The sequence below is a fragment of the Rutidosis leptorrhynchoides genome, chromosome 5 (genome assembly GCF_046630445.1).
Source record: "Rutidosis leptorrhynchoides isolate AG116_Rl617_1_P2 chromosome 5, CSIRO_AGI_Rlap_v1, whole genome shotgun sequence".
Lineage (NCBI taxonomy): Eukaryota > Viridiplantae > Streptophyta > Magnoliopsida > Asterales > Asteraceae > Rutidosis > Rutidosis leptorrhynchoides.
The window spans coordinates 249,033,378-249,051,628 of NC_092337.1; positions in this window are offsets into that span (position 1 = coordinate 249,033,378).

The window sequence follows — 18,251 nt, forward strand, 5'->3', positions numbered from 1 at the left end:
AATAAAAAGATGATTATCGTTTAACGATAATCTTCGACTTACAAACTTTACAAATGATAATAACAACACGATTTCTAGCATATTTTACAACACACGTCCTCGGATATGCAGTTTTATTTTTGACACAAATATGAGTACGCATGATCCTGCTTAGATTCAACATAATGCAGCGGAAGCTTTAATTATCACCTGAGAATAAACATGTTTAAAAACGCCAACATAAAGTTGGTGAGATATAGGTTTAGTGCGCAGCAATATATATATATAGACCACAAGATTTCGTATATAAACATTTCAATAAAAATATTCTAAGTGGTTGAGCACTTGGTAACCATACTTAACATTTTCACGTCGCATATTCCCTTTAATATGAAATCTTACTACACCGTACCAAGTGTAGTCTCAAAACGAAGTACTGTGCAACCGTTGAATACTGGTCGTCCAGTCCGATTGGGGTTGTCAGGCCCGATAGATCTATCAACAGGATTCGCGTTTACAATACCGCTGTAAATATTAGTTACCAAGCTACAGGGAAGTATGCCAGTGGTACAACTCAACGTAGAATATATTTTTCAGTTACTTGTGTCCATAATGTAAAACATAAAATACATGTATTCTCATCCCGAAATATTTAGAGTTTAAAAGTGGGACTATATACTCACACTTGTCTTGATGATATATATAATTTGACTCGGTCTTCCGGTTGATATCACGAACCTATCCATATATAATATATCAATATGTTTTCATTTTTAAACAAACGTTATAAATATATACTTGTTATACTTTTAATACTTTGAATATTTCCTTAGTCCGAAGTTAGCTGTCCGAGGTTAGCAATTCAATTTTAATGGTTCATTTTTAGATGTTTAATATACCCGCAATGAAATAAATAAAACCCCCAACGAAATCAATAAAACCCCATCGTATATGTATTGGTCGAGATTAATCTTGACCCATGGTACCGGTGTTGTCAAATGACGTGTTGCGTACATAAAGTACCGGTGTTGTCAAATGACGTGTTGCGTACAATCATGGGATCTTATGATTAATCTTCTCGTGTTATTTACGGGTGATCCTGAACCATATAAAATTGAATTATAAGTACATATATATAAAATATCATGTTATCTTAGAAGTATGTGATTTTATGTAAATTTTTCCAATGAATCCCGAAGTTGAAAATGTCTAGGATAGCCAATTTTGTATCGGTCATAGTTTCTTCGTTACAAGTCCGTTTTCGTTGATTCAAATTGCCATCTTCTTGGATCGAGTTCTTCTTTAAGACTATGAACTGTAAATACCTTGGTTTGTATTCAAAATCATACGGCATAAGTGATAGTTTAGTGAAACATATGAAGTTAAACATTTTGTTACAACAAAATCATTTAATGACCATTTTTCCAAAAATACTTATACTTTGAAAAAAACAAGTTTTACCTTGTTAAATTAACATATAAATAAGTTATGTTACATGTCTTGAAGTATTTTAAAAGTTAAGTTAGAAGGATCTATTTAGTTTGCAAACAAGTTTGAAAACATTCAAACTATGTTCTTGTTGTTAAACTTGTATACCACAAAATATGATAGCTATATATATATGAATCGAATAAGGTTATGAACATAGATTCTACCTCAAGTTCCTTGGATGAAGTTGCTGTAAAAGAGAAGTAAGAAGCTAGAATCAAAAGGGTGATAGAAGTGGATGAAAGATTGGAAGTAAGTTGGTGTTCTTGGAGGGTTTTCTTGAAATGTTTTTGTATGGTTTTCTTATGGTGTTTTAGTATGGTTTTTGAAGCTAGATCTTCTTGGAACTTTGCTGAATTGTTGAAGGTGTTTAAGGGTTATAAGTGTGTGTGTTTTAGCTAGGAGATTGAAGTAGTAAATGAATCAAAAATGATGATACATATATACTAAAAAAAACGTGAATGATGATGATGATGGACAAGTTCACATGTTGTATTTTTGTGTAATAATTCATGCATGCATCCAAATTCCAATTACCTTGCTCTAAGGGCAGTAACAAGGGTGGGTTAGGTGGTGATTTGATGTGTATTTACTATTAGTAAATACGTATAGAAGCTTGGTATGATACGAGTACAAATACTCTAGGTATACGTATAGAAATTTTGTGAAAAATGGAATGAGGATTCAAATATAACTATCTTTTGTGAATACACTTATATGGTTTTATGTATTTAAGTTCTTTAAAAGTAATTAAATACATTACTTATACAATATATGTATAACATTATAAATCTTAAGTATATATGTCAAATAACGTTACGTATTGTTATCGTTTTGAAAACTTAAGTTAGTAGTTTCAAAATACACATATAACTTGTTGTTATTAATATAAAATGAGATATTAAAACATTCATTAATCATGTTAAATATGTATATATACATATATATACACAACGTATAATTATCATATATTGTATAGTTCGTGATATCATCGGTCAAACTAGACGGTCAAACGTTGTGTAAAACTCTTTTCGGAAATATAAATCTCGACAATTTGGATTGCTTATCATGTTGGCAAGGTTTAATTTATGTAAATATTAATCTTATAAGTATAGTATGATCGAAAAAGTGCGGGTCGTTACATATATTATGATTAATATTTAATTAATTAATTAAATACTTATGTTATATTAATTATAACATTTAAACTTATGTTAACTTTAAAAATTCATTTTAATTTAATTAAACTTATGTTATGATATAATTATACATATTTAACTTTAATTAACATTATAACTTATGGTATTATTACAACTTACACTTTTAAAATTAATGTTGACTATGTTTGACCAAGGTTGACTTTTGAGTTGACTATCGGTTGACTTTGACTTTAAGTTGATTTCTGTTGACTTTCTAAATAAGGAAACTTTCCTAACTTCAAAACTTTCTAAAAATAGAACTTTCTAAATTTGGAAACTTTCCAAAAATAGAAACTTTCCAAAAATAGAAACTTTCCTAAAATAGAAACTTTCCAAAAATAGAAACTTTCCTAAAATAGAAACTTTCCAAAAATAGAAACTTTCCTAAAATAGAAACTTTCCAAAAATAGAAACTTTCTAAAAATAGAAAGTGTGTGTCCGTACGCTATTCCGATCAAACCGATGCATGTTGAGTATTGTTCTATGTCTACTTGCAGCATGTACAATAGCTATCATACTAAGACTTGACCTAAGTTAGTTATTTATATCGACCTGCTTTATTTATAGGTCGGCGTTGTGATCATTCATGATCACTTTACTTCATTTGCTGTTCGCATAATTGTGTGGTTACTTCGTTTGCTAATAAGGTGAGTTATAGTCCCATTTTTCTATTTTAAAGCTTTTGGGATGAGAATACATGCAATTTATTTTATATTTTTGGACATGTGGAAGTTGGTTTAAATTATTCATTGTGAGTTGAACAAAAATATTCCCTAGTCTGGTAACTGTAATCACTGGTTTCTACTGGTGAACGCGAATCCTATGGATAGATCTATCGGGTTTGACAACCCCATTTCGAGCTAGTCGCGCTAGCAATTTATAATCGGAATGTTTAGTACTTCGTATTTTGTTGTAGATACACTTGTTCAGTGTATATTATTTATTGTGTTTGGCAAGGGTAAATAAAGGGTTAAGTGGTTACCAGGTGGCTCACGGAAAATGGAATAATGTTTTATTATATGTTTTCTAGCATATAATTTGGTGGTTTAAAAAGGACTTTTATGTTTTCAAACATAAATTTTTATTGTTTAAATTAAATATTGTTTGCAATATTAAACCTATAATTCACTCAACATTTTTGTTGACAGTTACTCGCATGTTTTATTCTCAGGTTCATGATTGATTACTTCCGCTGTGCTTAGAGAGTCTGCATATTTATGATGGCAGCTTTTGTTAAACATTAACTTGCATTCTATTTTGTTACATTAAATAGTGTTTGTTTGTTGACTTTGTTTTGGTCAACTTTTGGTTAAAGTATTATTGTATAGTTTTTCTAAACTTATACATTTTAGTAGATTTCCTTTATAGGAAATCATTTTTAAATAAAGAATGCAAGGTTGTTTTATTAAATTCATATAGAGTTTCGATCAAGCTGTGGGACCAAGTGACGGAGCCGTTAAGTGTTTTAACGGAGTCGTCACAGTTGGTATCAGAGCCAGGTTGTAGGGAATTAGGCTGCATTGATGTCGTTACCCGAGTCAATAGGGTGCATTAGTGAGTCTAGTCTACAGCCCGACCTATTATATATTATTATATGTGATTATTTGTATCGTATTGGTATGTATATGGTTAGCATACATACATTTCTATTATGTTCTGAATCCGGGAGGAACTCCCATTCCAATTTAAACGTATTCTCCGACTCATGCGAGTTCATCTTTTATAGGAACACCTCGGTTAGTGAAACCGAGGGGGGGGGGGTGTCATTCTTGACATCTGAAATTCTCAACATTTCTATGTCATAATTTGTGTTTATTGATATAACGTTTGAACACATTTTGTGTTCTAGAATTCTCGGCATTTCTATGTCATCTATTAGGGTTATGTATATAACGTTTGAGTTATATTACGCGAGATGTCATTCTTGACTTCTAAATGCTCGGCATTTCAATGTCAGCTATTATGTTTAGGTATATAACATTCTTGTTATATTACGTGCCTTTGTGCCGTTGTGCCTATGTGCCTATGTGCTTTAGTCCTGAACCGGAAGACGTCATTCTTGACTTTTAGAGATTTTTGGTACTTCAAAGACATTTCTATGTCATCGTTACTCCTATTCATTACTTTCGATGTCTTTGTCTCTTGTGCTATCCTTAGCACATTGTTAAGAAATTGTTTTAGGGAAATTGTGTTGAAATTCGAGGTTGACTACGTGTCCTGACCTTATGTAGTGATATTGGAATGGAACTATGAGTTTGTGAAATATAATGGCGTCAGGCCAACGTGATTATATTACGTTAATTCATAAAAAGTCCCAATATTGTGACATGAGGAATAGAAAGCGAGTCGAAGAAAATTTGTACACCACTCATTCGGAAATTCTAACATTGTTACATGAGTAAAGAAGATACTCATTATCTTATTTGTTGATATACGAGAGACTCATCTTAACTGGACTACTCACCCCAGGTTTTATCATTCATAACTCGCTTGTTAGTGACAGCTTCGCACGTGAATAGTTTTGACCCAAGGACTCGTGTCCTGATAGAAGTCAAAACAATAATTAACTCATTGGTTTTCATGACCTCGTAGCATTTATTGACTAGATGTCGCAAGACGATTCAAGTCCTTCACTCGAGCTTCAACGATCTTACTTCAACTCGTAACCTCTGTAATGCGGATACCCTGCTTTTCATTAAAATTTTTACACATTTGTGTAATTGGGCGGTTCTCATGAGATTTATGGGCGAATAGAAGTAATGAAATATTTTGTCATGTATACTATTTATAAAATCATATATGTACGTATGAATTCAAATGGACAAATTTACCCTTACCTATTTTGGCTAGTATACACTAAATTATACCTTTAAAATTATTTTAAAAAAAAACCACTCTTGTTGAGTTGTCTAGTTAACTCAAATTGTTTTACGTAAAATGGTACACGTTGTACATACTTCTAAATTTACTAAGAGCTTCGTTCCATTTATGGGGTTACATCAGATGTTTAAAGCTTTTTCAAAACTTCTTTGATTGAGTACATTAGAATTTTCGCATTACTCTACAGAGTGCTTGGATAACAGTTCTTCTCATCCTCCGTTTAAGGATGAAATTTACCATTAAGTTCATTGATAGAAATTCTTACACCAGTTTGGATCCGGTTTTATAAAATTTGTTGGAAAGTCTTTGCGCCCATAGAATTTTCCCTCTTATGGTTGGACATGGCCGAAACGCAGACCGATAAATCAAGTTTCTGGGGTACACTCGATGGTCACCCTATTGTAGAAAAGGCGCTAGGTGGGTTTCTACCCCAACTGTTGTTATAGCGGGTATCATGGATATATATTACACTAGACCGTTTGAGGAGTTTCTACTCTCAATATTCGCTGTCAACCGCAACATCGATCCTAGGATTCAATACTTTGAGGTACACGAAATTAATTTTGGAGATTCATCTCACCTGGAGTCGACCATTCTTTATAACCCATGATTCGCGTTCTTTTCATCCGCACATAAATTTAAGAATATGGATGAACCCTAGATTTCCTCGCTCATTGTACAAGGAAGTTCACTCTCGTTGAGATATCACACCTTTCGTACGTCTTCCTTTCAGAAATGTAATAAAAATTTACTTTGAAGTCCATGATCTTCGTTATTTCCTTTGAGAGAATTGCCTTAAATATCTATGCCACTGATGTGACTACTCCATATATTTCTTCCTTCATTGTTGCAACTATATTTCATTCGTCCCAGTTCGTCCCCTTGGGGGAGCTCCTGTTTGATTGTTAAGAAGGAAGGTGGTTCGTTCCGATTGTGTATTGATTATCGCGAGTTGAACGAGCTTACTGTTAAGAATCGTTATCCTCTTTCGAGAATTGATGATCTGTTCGATCAGCTTCAAGGTTCGTCCATTTATTCTAAGATTGATGTTCGTTTCGGTTATCACCAACCGCTGGCTGATATTCTGAAGACCGCTTTTCGTACCCGTTATGGTCACTACGAATTTCTTGTTATGCCGTTCGGATTGACTAACACACCTGTAGTGTTCATGGATCACATGAACCGTGTGTGTAGCCAATATCTGGATAAATTCGTTATCGTTTTCATCGATGATATCCTTATCTGTTCCAAGAGTGATGAAGAGCACGAAGAACATTTGAAGTTAGTGCTTGATCTATTGGGAAAGGAAGAATTGTACGCTAAGTTCTCTAAGTGTGCTTTCTGGTTAAGAGAAGTTCAATTCCTTAGACATATTGTTAGTAAACAGGGAATACAAGTTGATCCTGCTAAGATTGAGGCGATTGAAAAGTGGGAAATTTCCGAAAACCCCCACTCAGATTCGTCAGTTTCTAGAGTTGGCAGGTTACTAAAGAATGTTCATTCAAGATTTCTCTCGTATAGCGGAACCTCTGACTGCTTTAACACACAAGGGGAAGAAGCATGAGTGGAAGGATGAACAAGTGACTGCTTTTCAAATTTTGAAGAAGAAGTTGACTACCGCTCCAATATTATCACTACCTGAGGGTAATGATGATTTTGTTGTTTATTGTGATACTTCGCGTCAAGGCTTTGGGTGTGTTTTGATGCAATGAAAGAAGGTTATTGCATATGCGTCATGTCAGTTGAAGATCCACGAGCAGAATTATACAACCCATGATTTAGAATTGGGAGTTGTTATATTCGCACTTAAGAATTGGAGACATTACTTATATGGGGTCAAATGTACAGTGTACACTGATCACAAAAGTCTTCAACATATTCTTGATCAAAAACAGCTAGATATGAGACAGCGAAGATGGGTTGAGACGTTAAACGATTATGATTTTGAACTTCTATATCATCCTGGAAAGGCCAATGTTGTAGCCGATGCTTTGAGTCGAAAAGAGAGAGTTGAACCTCGTAAGTTTAGGGCCTTGAATATGACCATACGAACAAACCTCGCAAGGCAGATTCTTGCAGCTCAACAAGAAGCCTTGAAGGAGGAAAATTTCATAACGGGAAGGTCAAAGGCCTAAGTAGACAGTTTGAGGTACGAACCGATGGCACTCGGTATTTTTGCGGGATGCCTTTGGGTTCCGAAATTTGGTGGTTTGCGACAACTTGTTTTAGATGAAGCTCATAAGTCTGGGTACTCTATTCATCCTGGTTCAGGAAAAATGTATCATGATCTTAAGGGGCTGTATTGGTGGCCTAATTTGAAAGCTGATGTCACTACGTATGTGGCTAAGTGTTTGATCTGTGCTAAGGTTAAAGCTTAACATCAGAAACCGTCTGGACTTTTGGTGCAACCTGAAATTCCCGAGTGGAAGTGGGAAGATATTACGATGGACTTCATTACGAAGTTACTGAGAGTTGTGGGTGGTTATGATACCATTTGGGTGATTGTTGACCGACTCACACAATCAGCTCATTTCTTACCGATTAAGGAAACAGATTCGAAGGAGAAGCTCACTCGTTTGTATTTGCAGGAGATTGTTTCTAGACATGGTGTTCCCGTATCTATTATTTCGGACCGAGACAGTCGATTTACATCGAGGTTTTGGTAGTCCTTACAAGATGCTTTGGGGACTAAATTGGATATGAGCACCGCTTATCACCCACAGTCGGATGGTCAGAATGAAAGGACCATCCAAACGTTGAAAGGCCTGTTGAGGGCATGCGAAATTGATTTTGGTAATGGTTGGGATAGATACTTACCGTTGGCTAAATTTTCTTATAATAACAAGTTATCATGCAAGTATTAAAGCCGCACTGTTTGAAGCTCTGTATGGTAGGAAGTGTAGGTCTCCTGTCTATTGGAATGAGGTTGGGGATGCTCAACTCACAGGTCCAGAAATTATTCATGAGACTACCGAGGAGATTGTACAGATTAAGGAGAGATTGAAAACCGCCAGGAGTCGGCAAAAGAGTTACGCCGATGTTAGAAGGAACGATATTGAATTTCAGGTTGGTGATCGTGTTATGTTGAGGGTATCATCTTGAAAGGGGGTAATACGTTTTAGTAAAAGGGGAAAGTGAATCCTCATTTTGTTGGACCGTTTGAGATTATTGAGAGAGTTGGACCCGTGGCTTATCATTTGAAATTGCCACAAGAACTCAGTACTGTTTATTACGTTTTTCATGTATCGAATTTGAAGAAGTGTTTGGCCGAGGCCGATGAAACTATTCCCCTGGAGGAACTTCAAGTTGAGAAGCGACTTCATTTTATTTAGGACCCTGTTGAAATTATGGGTCGAGAGGTTAAGACTCTTAAGCAGAGTAGAATTCCTATTGTTTGAGTTAGATGGAACACCAGACGCGGTCCCAAGTTCACTTGGGAGCATGAAGACCAGATGAGGCAGAAGTACCCGCATTTGTTCTCAGATGGCGAGTCAACCCCTGCACCTGCTTAAATTTCGGGACGAAATTTCCGTAACGGGAAGGTACTGTAACGACCCTACTTTTTCCGTTATCTTTTGCCGTTAATTATTTAATGACAGTTAACTATTATTCGTGCCACGTCATTTCTATGACCTATATTATTATTTTTGTAATAATATATATATATTTATTTATTATGAGTTATGTGAATATTTGTATTCATATTTTAAGTTACACGTTTCTACGTGTCGCGGATTTCTATCCGGCGAATCTTTTCGGTTTTCAAACCAATGGTCGAGCTTTTGAAATTTTTAATTCCTAAATATTTTAAATATGATATTTTAAGATCATATTATTATATATAGTATTTATATTTATTTTTCGTCGCGTATTTGTTATCTCTCCGAATTTTCAATCGCGTAGTCGTGTTTTCGCATTTCGGGTTTCGTTCGGGCGTTCGGGCCACTAGGATTTTATCATTTATCAACTTGGGCCACTATGGGGCCCACCCCATTCAGTTCTTGGCCGAATTATTCAAGGGGGAGGGGGTATATCCACATTTTGCTTCATTTTGGAATAATACTTACACATTTCAATTTTCCTTAACCTATCTCATTTAATTTTTAATTTTCTCCATCTCCCTCTTTCTCCCTACCCTAGCCGTCACCCTAGCACACTAAAATCACCATCATCTTCATCAATAAAGCTTGGATCATCCTATTGTTTGTATAAACGCGTTCCTCTCTTCGATCTCTACACGTTGATATTAATCAATTCTTGATTAGGGTATAAACCCTAACCCTAACTTTTTCAATTTTCTTTAATTTTACTGTTTTTATATGTTATATTGATAGTATGATGATTACATGTTATTGTATTGATGATTGTATGCATAGAATTGCTCGTTAATTCATGTTTTCGGTTTGATTGATTTGGGACAGCGGTTTGTTTTATTGTTTCTGTAAACACAACTGATATAAAAGTGAAATTAAAGTGTCTAGATGAGTTCCTCTCATCAAGACATTAATTTTAGACTCCGGATTCATGTTATTTCGATTCCCGGAACATAAGTTATGATCAAAATGTTGTTTAATTGAAATTAAAATATGAAAACGAATTGGTACAGGTATGGTCTGACTTTGTGACCATTTTTAGAGTCTTTAGGGTGTACTAGTGTGTTAGGATTGATGATTGGATGAACATTCATGTTCGGGTCATCGAAATCCGAGCCACGGATCACCCGTTACGACTAAAACATGTTTTTAAACGAATTAAAGATCCAAATTGAGTAATGGCTGTAAGTCATGACTTGGTGACTGTTTTTGAGATGTTCTTGAGCACACTAAGGTGTCGGGTGGGTTGGTTAGGCGAATATATATATATAAGACTCGCCGAAAACTGATTCCCGGGGCTCAAGTTATGACCCGATGAACTTTTAATTAAAACTTATGGTTATGAAATAAGACTTATGATATGAATAATGATTTTCATTATTAATAAATTACTTATGATATAAAAGTAATTATTTTAATTTAAGACTTATGATATACATATTTATTATATCATTTATTAATTAATTATGATTAATGAAACTTTAATTAAACTTATGATTAATAATACTTTTATTATTAATGAAAAGTACTTATGGTAAGTATTAAACTTATATTATGAGGTGATTATAATAAGACTTATAATAAGAATTAATTGATTATTTAATTATTATAAGATTTAATTATTATTTAATTATAATTTAATTATTAAATACTTATGATTTAATGATTATAATTAGAAACCTATGATATGATTAATAATTCATTATTAATTAATAATACTTATGATATGATTTAAAACCTATTATTAATTAATAATACTTATATTATGATTAATATTTAATTAATTAATTAAATACTTATGTTATATTAATTATAACATTTAAACTTATGTTAACTTTAAAAATTCATTTTAATTTAATTAAACTTATGTTATGATATAATTATACATATTTAACTTTAATTAACATTATAACTTATGGTATTATTACAACTTACACTTTTAAAATTAATGTTGACTATGTTTGACCAAGGTTGACTTTTGAGTTGACTATCGGTTGACTTTGACTTTAAGTTGATTTCTGTTGACTTTCTAAATAAGGAAACTTTCCTAACTTCAAAACTTTCTAAAAATAGAACTTTCTAAATTTGGAAACTTTCCAAAAATAGAAACTTTCCAAAAATAGAAACTTTCCTAAAATAGAAACTTTCCAAAAATAGAAACTTTCCTAAAATAGAAACTTTCCAAAAATAGAAACTTTCCTAAAATAGAAACTTTCCAAAAATAGAAACTTTCTAAAAATAGAAAGTGTGTGTCCGTACGCTGTTCCGATCAAACCGATGCATGTTGAGTATTGTTCTATGTCTACTTGCAGCATGTACAATAGCTATCATACTAAGACTTGACCTAAGTTAGTTATTTATATCGACCTGCTTTATTTATAGGTCGGCGTTGTGATCATTCATGATCACTTTACTTCATTTGCTGTTCGCATAATTGTGTGGTTACTTCGTTTGCTAATAAGGTGAGTTATAGTCCCATTTTTCTATTTTAAAGCTTTTGGGATGAGAATACATGCAATTTATTTTATATTTTTGGACATGTGGAAGTTGGTTTAAATTATTCATTGTGAGTTGAACAAAAATATTCCCTAGTCTGGTAACTGTAATCACTGGTTTCTACTGGTGAACGCGAATCCTATGGATAGATCTATCGGGTTTGACAACCCCATTTCGAGCTAGTCGCGCTAGCAATTTATAATCGGAATGTTTAGTACTTCGTATTTTGTTGTAGATACACTTGTTCAGTGTATATTATTTATTGTGTTTGGCAAGGGTAAATAAAGGGTTAAGTGGTTACCAGGTGGCTCACGGAAAATGGAATAATGTTTTATTATATGTTTTCTAGCATATAATTTGGTGGTTTAAAAAGGACTTTTATGTTTTCAAACATAAATTTTTATTGTTTAAATTAAATATTGTTTGCAATATTAAACCTATAATTCACTCAACATTTTTGTTGACAGTTACTCGCATGTTTTATTCTCAGGTTCATGATTGATTACTTCCGCTGTGCTTAGAGAGTCTGCATATTTATGATGGCAGCTTTTGTTAAACATTAACTTGCATTCTATTTTGTTACATTAAATAGTGTTTGTTTGTTGACTTTGTTTTGGTCAACTTTTGGTTAAAGTATTATTGTATAGTTTTTCTAAACTTATACATTTTAGTAGATTTCCTTTATAGGAAATCATTTTTAAATAAAGAATGCAAGGTTGTTTTATTAAATTCATATAGAGTTTCGATCAAGCTGTGGGACCAAGTGACGGAGCCGTTAAGTGTTTTGACGGAGTCGTCACACCATGTCTGGAGACGACTTCCTTCAAATACAGTCGTGCTAACTTCTCCATCTTGTCATCTTCTCTTATTGGCAGGAAGTGTGCTGATTTGGTGAGACGATCAACTATTACCCAAATAGTATCAAAACCACTTGCAGTCCTTTGCAATTTAGTGATGAAATCCATGGTAATGTTTTCCCATTTCCATTCCGGGATTTCGGGTGGTTGAAGTAGACCTGATGGTTTCTGATGCTCAGCTTTGACCTTAGAATACGTCAAACATTCTCCTACGTATTTAGCAACATCGGCTTTCATACCTGGCCACCAAAAATGTTTCTTGAGATCCTTGTACATCTTCCCCGTTCCAGGATGTATTGAGTATCTGGTTTTATGAGCTTCTCTAAGTACCATTTCTCTCATATCTCCAAATTTTGGTACCCAAATCCTTTCAGCCCTATACCGGGTTCCGTCTTCCCGAATATTAAGATGCTTCTCCGATCCTTTGGGTATTTCATCCTTTAAATTTCCCTCTTTTAAAACTCCTTGTTGCGCCTCCTTTATTTGAGTAGTAAGGTTATTGTGAATCATTATATTCATAGATTTTACTCGAATGGGTTCTCTGTCCTTCCTGCTCAAGGCGTCGGCTACCACATTTGCCTTCCCCGGGTGGTAACGAATCTCAAAGTCGTAATCATTCAACAATTCAATCCACCTACGCTGCCTCATATTCAGTTGTTTCTGATTAAATATGTGTTGAAAACTTTTGTGGTCGGTATATATAATACTTTTGACCCCATATAAGTAGTGCCTCCAAGTCTTTAATGCAAAAACAACCGCACCTAATTCCAAATCATGCGTCGTATAATTTTGCTCGTGAATCTTCAATTGTCTAGACGCATAAGCAATCACCTTCGTTCGTTGCATTAATACACAACCGAGACCTTATCACAATAAATCACAAAATCATCATTCCCTTCAGGCAATGACAATATAGGTGCCGTAGTTAGCTTTTTCTTCAATAACTGAAACGCTTTCTCTTGTTCATCCTTCCATTCAAATTTCTTCCCTTTATGCGTTAATGCAGTCAAGGGTTTTGCTATTCTGGAAAAGTCTTGGATGAATCTTCTGTAGTAACCAGCTAGTCCTAAAAACTGGCGTATGTGTTTCGGAGTTTTCGGGGTTTTCCACTTTTCAACAGTTTCTATCTTTGCCGGATCCACCTTAATACCTTTTTTGTTCACTATGTGACCGAGGAATTGAACTTCTTCCAACCAAAATGCACACTTTGAAAATTTAGCGTACAATTCTTTCTTCATCAATACTTCTAACACCTTTCTCAAATGTTCACCGTGTTCTTGGTCATTCTTTGAGTAAATAAGTATGTCATCAATGAAAACAATGACAAACTTGTCAAGGTATGGTCCACACACTCGGTTCATAAGGTCCATGAACACAGCTGGTGCATTAGTTAAACCAAACAGCATGACCATAAACTCGTAATGACCGTAACGTGTTCTGAAAGCAGTCTTTGGAATATCATCTTCTTTCACCCACATTTGATGATACCTGGAACGTAAGTCAATCTTTGAATAAACACACGAGCCTTGTAGTTGATCAAATAAGTCGTCGATTCTCGGTAGTGGGTAGCGGTTCTTGATGGTAAGTTTGTTCAACTCTCGGTAGTCGATACACAACCTGAATGTACCATCTTTCTTCTTGACAAACAAAACAGGAGCTCCCCACGGTGATGTGCTTGGTCGAATGAAACCACGCTCTAAAAGTTCTTGTAATTGGCTTTGCAGTTCTTTCATCTCGTTGGGTGCGAGTCTGTAAGGAGCACGAGCTATTGGTGCAGCTCCTGGTACAAGATCTATTTGAAATTCAACGGATCGATGTGGGGGTAATCCCGGTAATTCTTTCGGAAATACATCGGGAAATTCTTTTGCGACGGGAACATCATTGATGCTCTTTTCTTCAGTTTGTACTTTCTCGATGTGTGCTAGAACAGCATAGCAACCTTTTCTTATTAGTTTTTGTGCCTTCAAATTACTAATAATATGTAGCTTCGTGTTGCCTTTTTCTCCGTACACCATTAAAGGTTTTCCTTTTTCTCGTATAATGCGAATTGCATTTTTGTAACAAACGATCTCTGCTTTCACTTCTTTCAACCAGTCCATACCGATTATCACATCAAAACTCCCTAACTCTACTGGTATCAAGTCAATCTTAAATGTTTCGCTAACCAGTTTAATTTCTCGATTCCGACATATATTATCTGCTAAAATTAATTTATCATTTGATAATTCGAGTAAAAATTTACTATCCAACGGCGTCAATGGACAACTTAATTTAGCACAAAAATCTCTACTCATATAGCTTCTATCCGCACCCGAATCAAATAAAACGTAAGCAGATTTATTGTCAATAAGAAACGTACCCGTAACAAGCTCCGGGTCTTCCTGTGCCTCTGCGGCATTAATATTGAAAACTCTTCCGCGGCCTTGTCCATTCGTGTTCTCCTGGTTCGGGTAATTTCTAATAATGTGGCCCGGTTTTCCACATTTATAACAAACTACATTGGCATAACTTGCTCCGACACTACTTGCTCCGCCATTACTCGTTCTGACACCATTTGTTCCTTTCGTTCTGTTAACCCCTGGTCCGTAGACCTCACACTTCGCCGCGCTATGACCATTTCTTTTACACTTGTTGCAAAATTTGGTGCAGAACCCCGAGTGATACTTTTCACACCTTTGGCATAGCTGCTTCTGATTGTTGTTGTTGTTGCGATTGTTATTGTTGTTGGGATGATTGTTGTAGTTGCTGTTGTTGTTGTTGTTGTTGTTGTTGTTGTTGTTGTTGTTGTTGTTGTTGTTGTTGTTGTTGTTGTTGTTGGGCCGTTTGTTGTAGTTGCGATTGATGTTGCGATTGTTGGGATAATTGTTGCGATTCTTATTGTAATTGCTGTTGTTGTTGTATTGGTGATTCTTATCACCGTTTTCCTCCCACTTTCTTTTGACTTGCTTCACATTGGCCTCTTCAGCCGTCTGTTCTTTGATTCTTTCCTCAATCTGGTTCACTAGTTTGTGAGCCATTCTACATGCCTGTTGTATGGAGGCGGGCTCGTGTGAACTTATATCTTCTTGGATTCTTTCCGGTAATCCTTTCACAAACGCGTCGATCTTCTCTTCCTCATCTTCGAACGCTCCCGGACACAATAGGCACAATTCTGTGAATCGTCTTTCGTACGTGGTAATATCAAATCCTTGGGTTCGTAACCCTCTAAGTTCTGTCTTGAGCTTATTGACCTCGGTTCTGGGACGGTACTTCTCGTTCATCAAGTGCTTGAATGCTGACCACGGTAGTGCGTAAGCATCATCTTGTCCCACTTGCTCTAGATAGGTATTCCACCATGTTAACGCAGAACCTGTGAAGGTATGCGTAGCGTACTTCACTTTGTCCTCTTCAGTACACTTACTTATGGCAAACACCGATTCAACCTTCTCAGTCCACCGTTTCAATCCGATCGGTCCTTCGGTTCCATCAAATTCCAAAGGTTTGCAGGCAGTGAATTCTTTGTAGGTGCATCCTACACGATTTCCTGTACTGCTAGATCCAAGGTTATTATTGGTATGTAGCGCAGCCTGTACTGCGGCTATGTTTGAAGCTAGAAAAGTACGGAATTCCTCTTCATTCATATTCACGGTGTGTCGAGTAGTCGGTGCCATTTCCTTCAAAATAGTCAAATGGAACAAGTTAATCATACAGAATATTAAGAGTAGTTAATAGTATTTCGTAGCATGATATGAACTCATTTATAAAAGCTTTTTCTTCATATTAGCGTTTTATAAGTTTAAATTCGGGTAGTACCTACCCGTTAAGTTCATACTTAGTAGCTAATATACAATTCAACTACTACAATTCTATATGAAAAACTGATTATAATAATATTTCGCTTTCAAACTTTTATACAATATTTTACAAACTTACAATACTGCTTATTTTACATAAAGCATGAAATATAGCACACAATAACTTTGATACAAGATAGTTGTGAAGATAATTCTAGCTAGTACACAAGTCGTTCAGCAAAGGCAATAAAGACACGTAATTCATACGTCCAGAAACAACTCATGCATTCTGGTTTTACTAGGACTACTTCCCATCCTTGGTCTTGTGGGACATAACCGTTATGGCTGTTGATAAGACAGCGTGTTGTAGCGTCGTCAAAGGGACGAGGGTTACGTAATGACCAACAGTCTCGTAATAACCTAAAAACCTCATTTCTTACCCCAATTACCGACTCCGTCACTTGTGGGAACGTTTTGTTTAATAGCTGTAGCCCGATGTTCTTTTTCTCACTTTGGTGAGAAGCGAACATTACTAACCCGTAAGCATAGCATGCTTCTTTATGTTGCATGTTCGCCGCTTTTTCTAAATCATGAAGTCCTATATTCGGATACATTGAGTCAAAATAATTTCTTAACCCGTTGCGTAAACTAGCATTTGGGTTCCCCGCAATATATGCGTCAAAGTAAACACATCGTAACTTATGGGTTTCCCAATATGATATCCCCCATCTTTCAAACGAAAGTCTCTTATAAACCAAGACATTCTTGGAAAGTTCTTCGAATGTCTTACAAACTGATCTCGCCTTAAATAGTTGTGCCGAGGAATTCTGACCGACTCTAGACAAGATTTCATCAATCATGTCTCCGGGTAGGTCTCTTAAAATATTGGGTTGTCTATCCATTTTGTGTTTTTAAACTGTAAAATAGATAAGAGTTAGATTCATAAAAAAATACTTATTAATACAAGCAATTTTTACATATATCATAAAGCATAAGCACACTATATTATATATATTACACCACACGAATACAACTATCTTATTCCGACTCGCTCGTTTCTTCTTCTTCGGTTTTGGTTCATTTTGCCAAGTTTCTAGGGATATATGATGTTCCCCTAATACTAGCTGTCGTTTTCCACAACGGTTTAGAAAAACCTGGTGGTTTAGAGGTTCCCGGGTCATTGTTACAACTTAAGGACTTCGGGGGTTGACGATACATATAAAGTTCATCGGGGTTGGAATTATATTTCTCTATTTTATGCCCTTTCCCTTATTATTTTCTTTTGCTTTTTTAAATTCAGTTGGGGTAATTTCTATAACATCATCGGAATTCTCGTCAGAATCTGATTCATCGGAGAATTGGTAATCCTCCCAATATTTTGCTTCCTTAGCGGAAACACCATTGACCATAATTAACCTTGGTCGGTTGGTTGAGGATTTTCTTTTACTTAACCGTTTTATTATTTCCCCCACCGGTTCTATTTCCTCCTCCGGTTCCTCCTCTTCCGGTTCTGATTCTTCTTCCGGTTCTGATTCTTCTTCCGGTTCCTCTTCGGGAACTTGTGAATCAGTCCAATATATATTCGAATCTTCGTTATTATTAGGTGAGTCAATGGGATTTGTGCTAGAGGTAGACATCTATCACACAATATCAAACATGTTAAGAAATTAATATATCACATAATATATACATGTTAATAATATATAGTTTCCAACAAAAATGTTAAGCAATCATTTTTAAAGAAAACACGGTCAAAGTCCAGACTCACTAATGCATCCTAACAAACTCGATAAGACACACTAATATAAATTTTCTGGTTCTCTAAGACCAACGCTCGGATACCAACTGAAATGTCCCGTTCTTATTGATTAAAAACATTCCATATTAATTGATTTCGTTGCGAGGTTTTGACCTCAATATGAGACGTTTTTCAAAGACTGCATTCATTTTTAAAACAAACCATAACCTTTATTTCATAAATAAAGT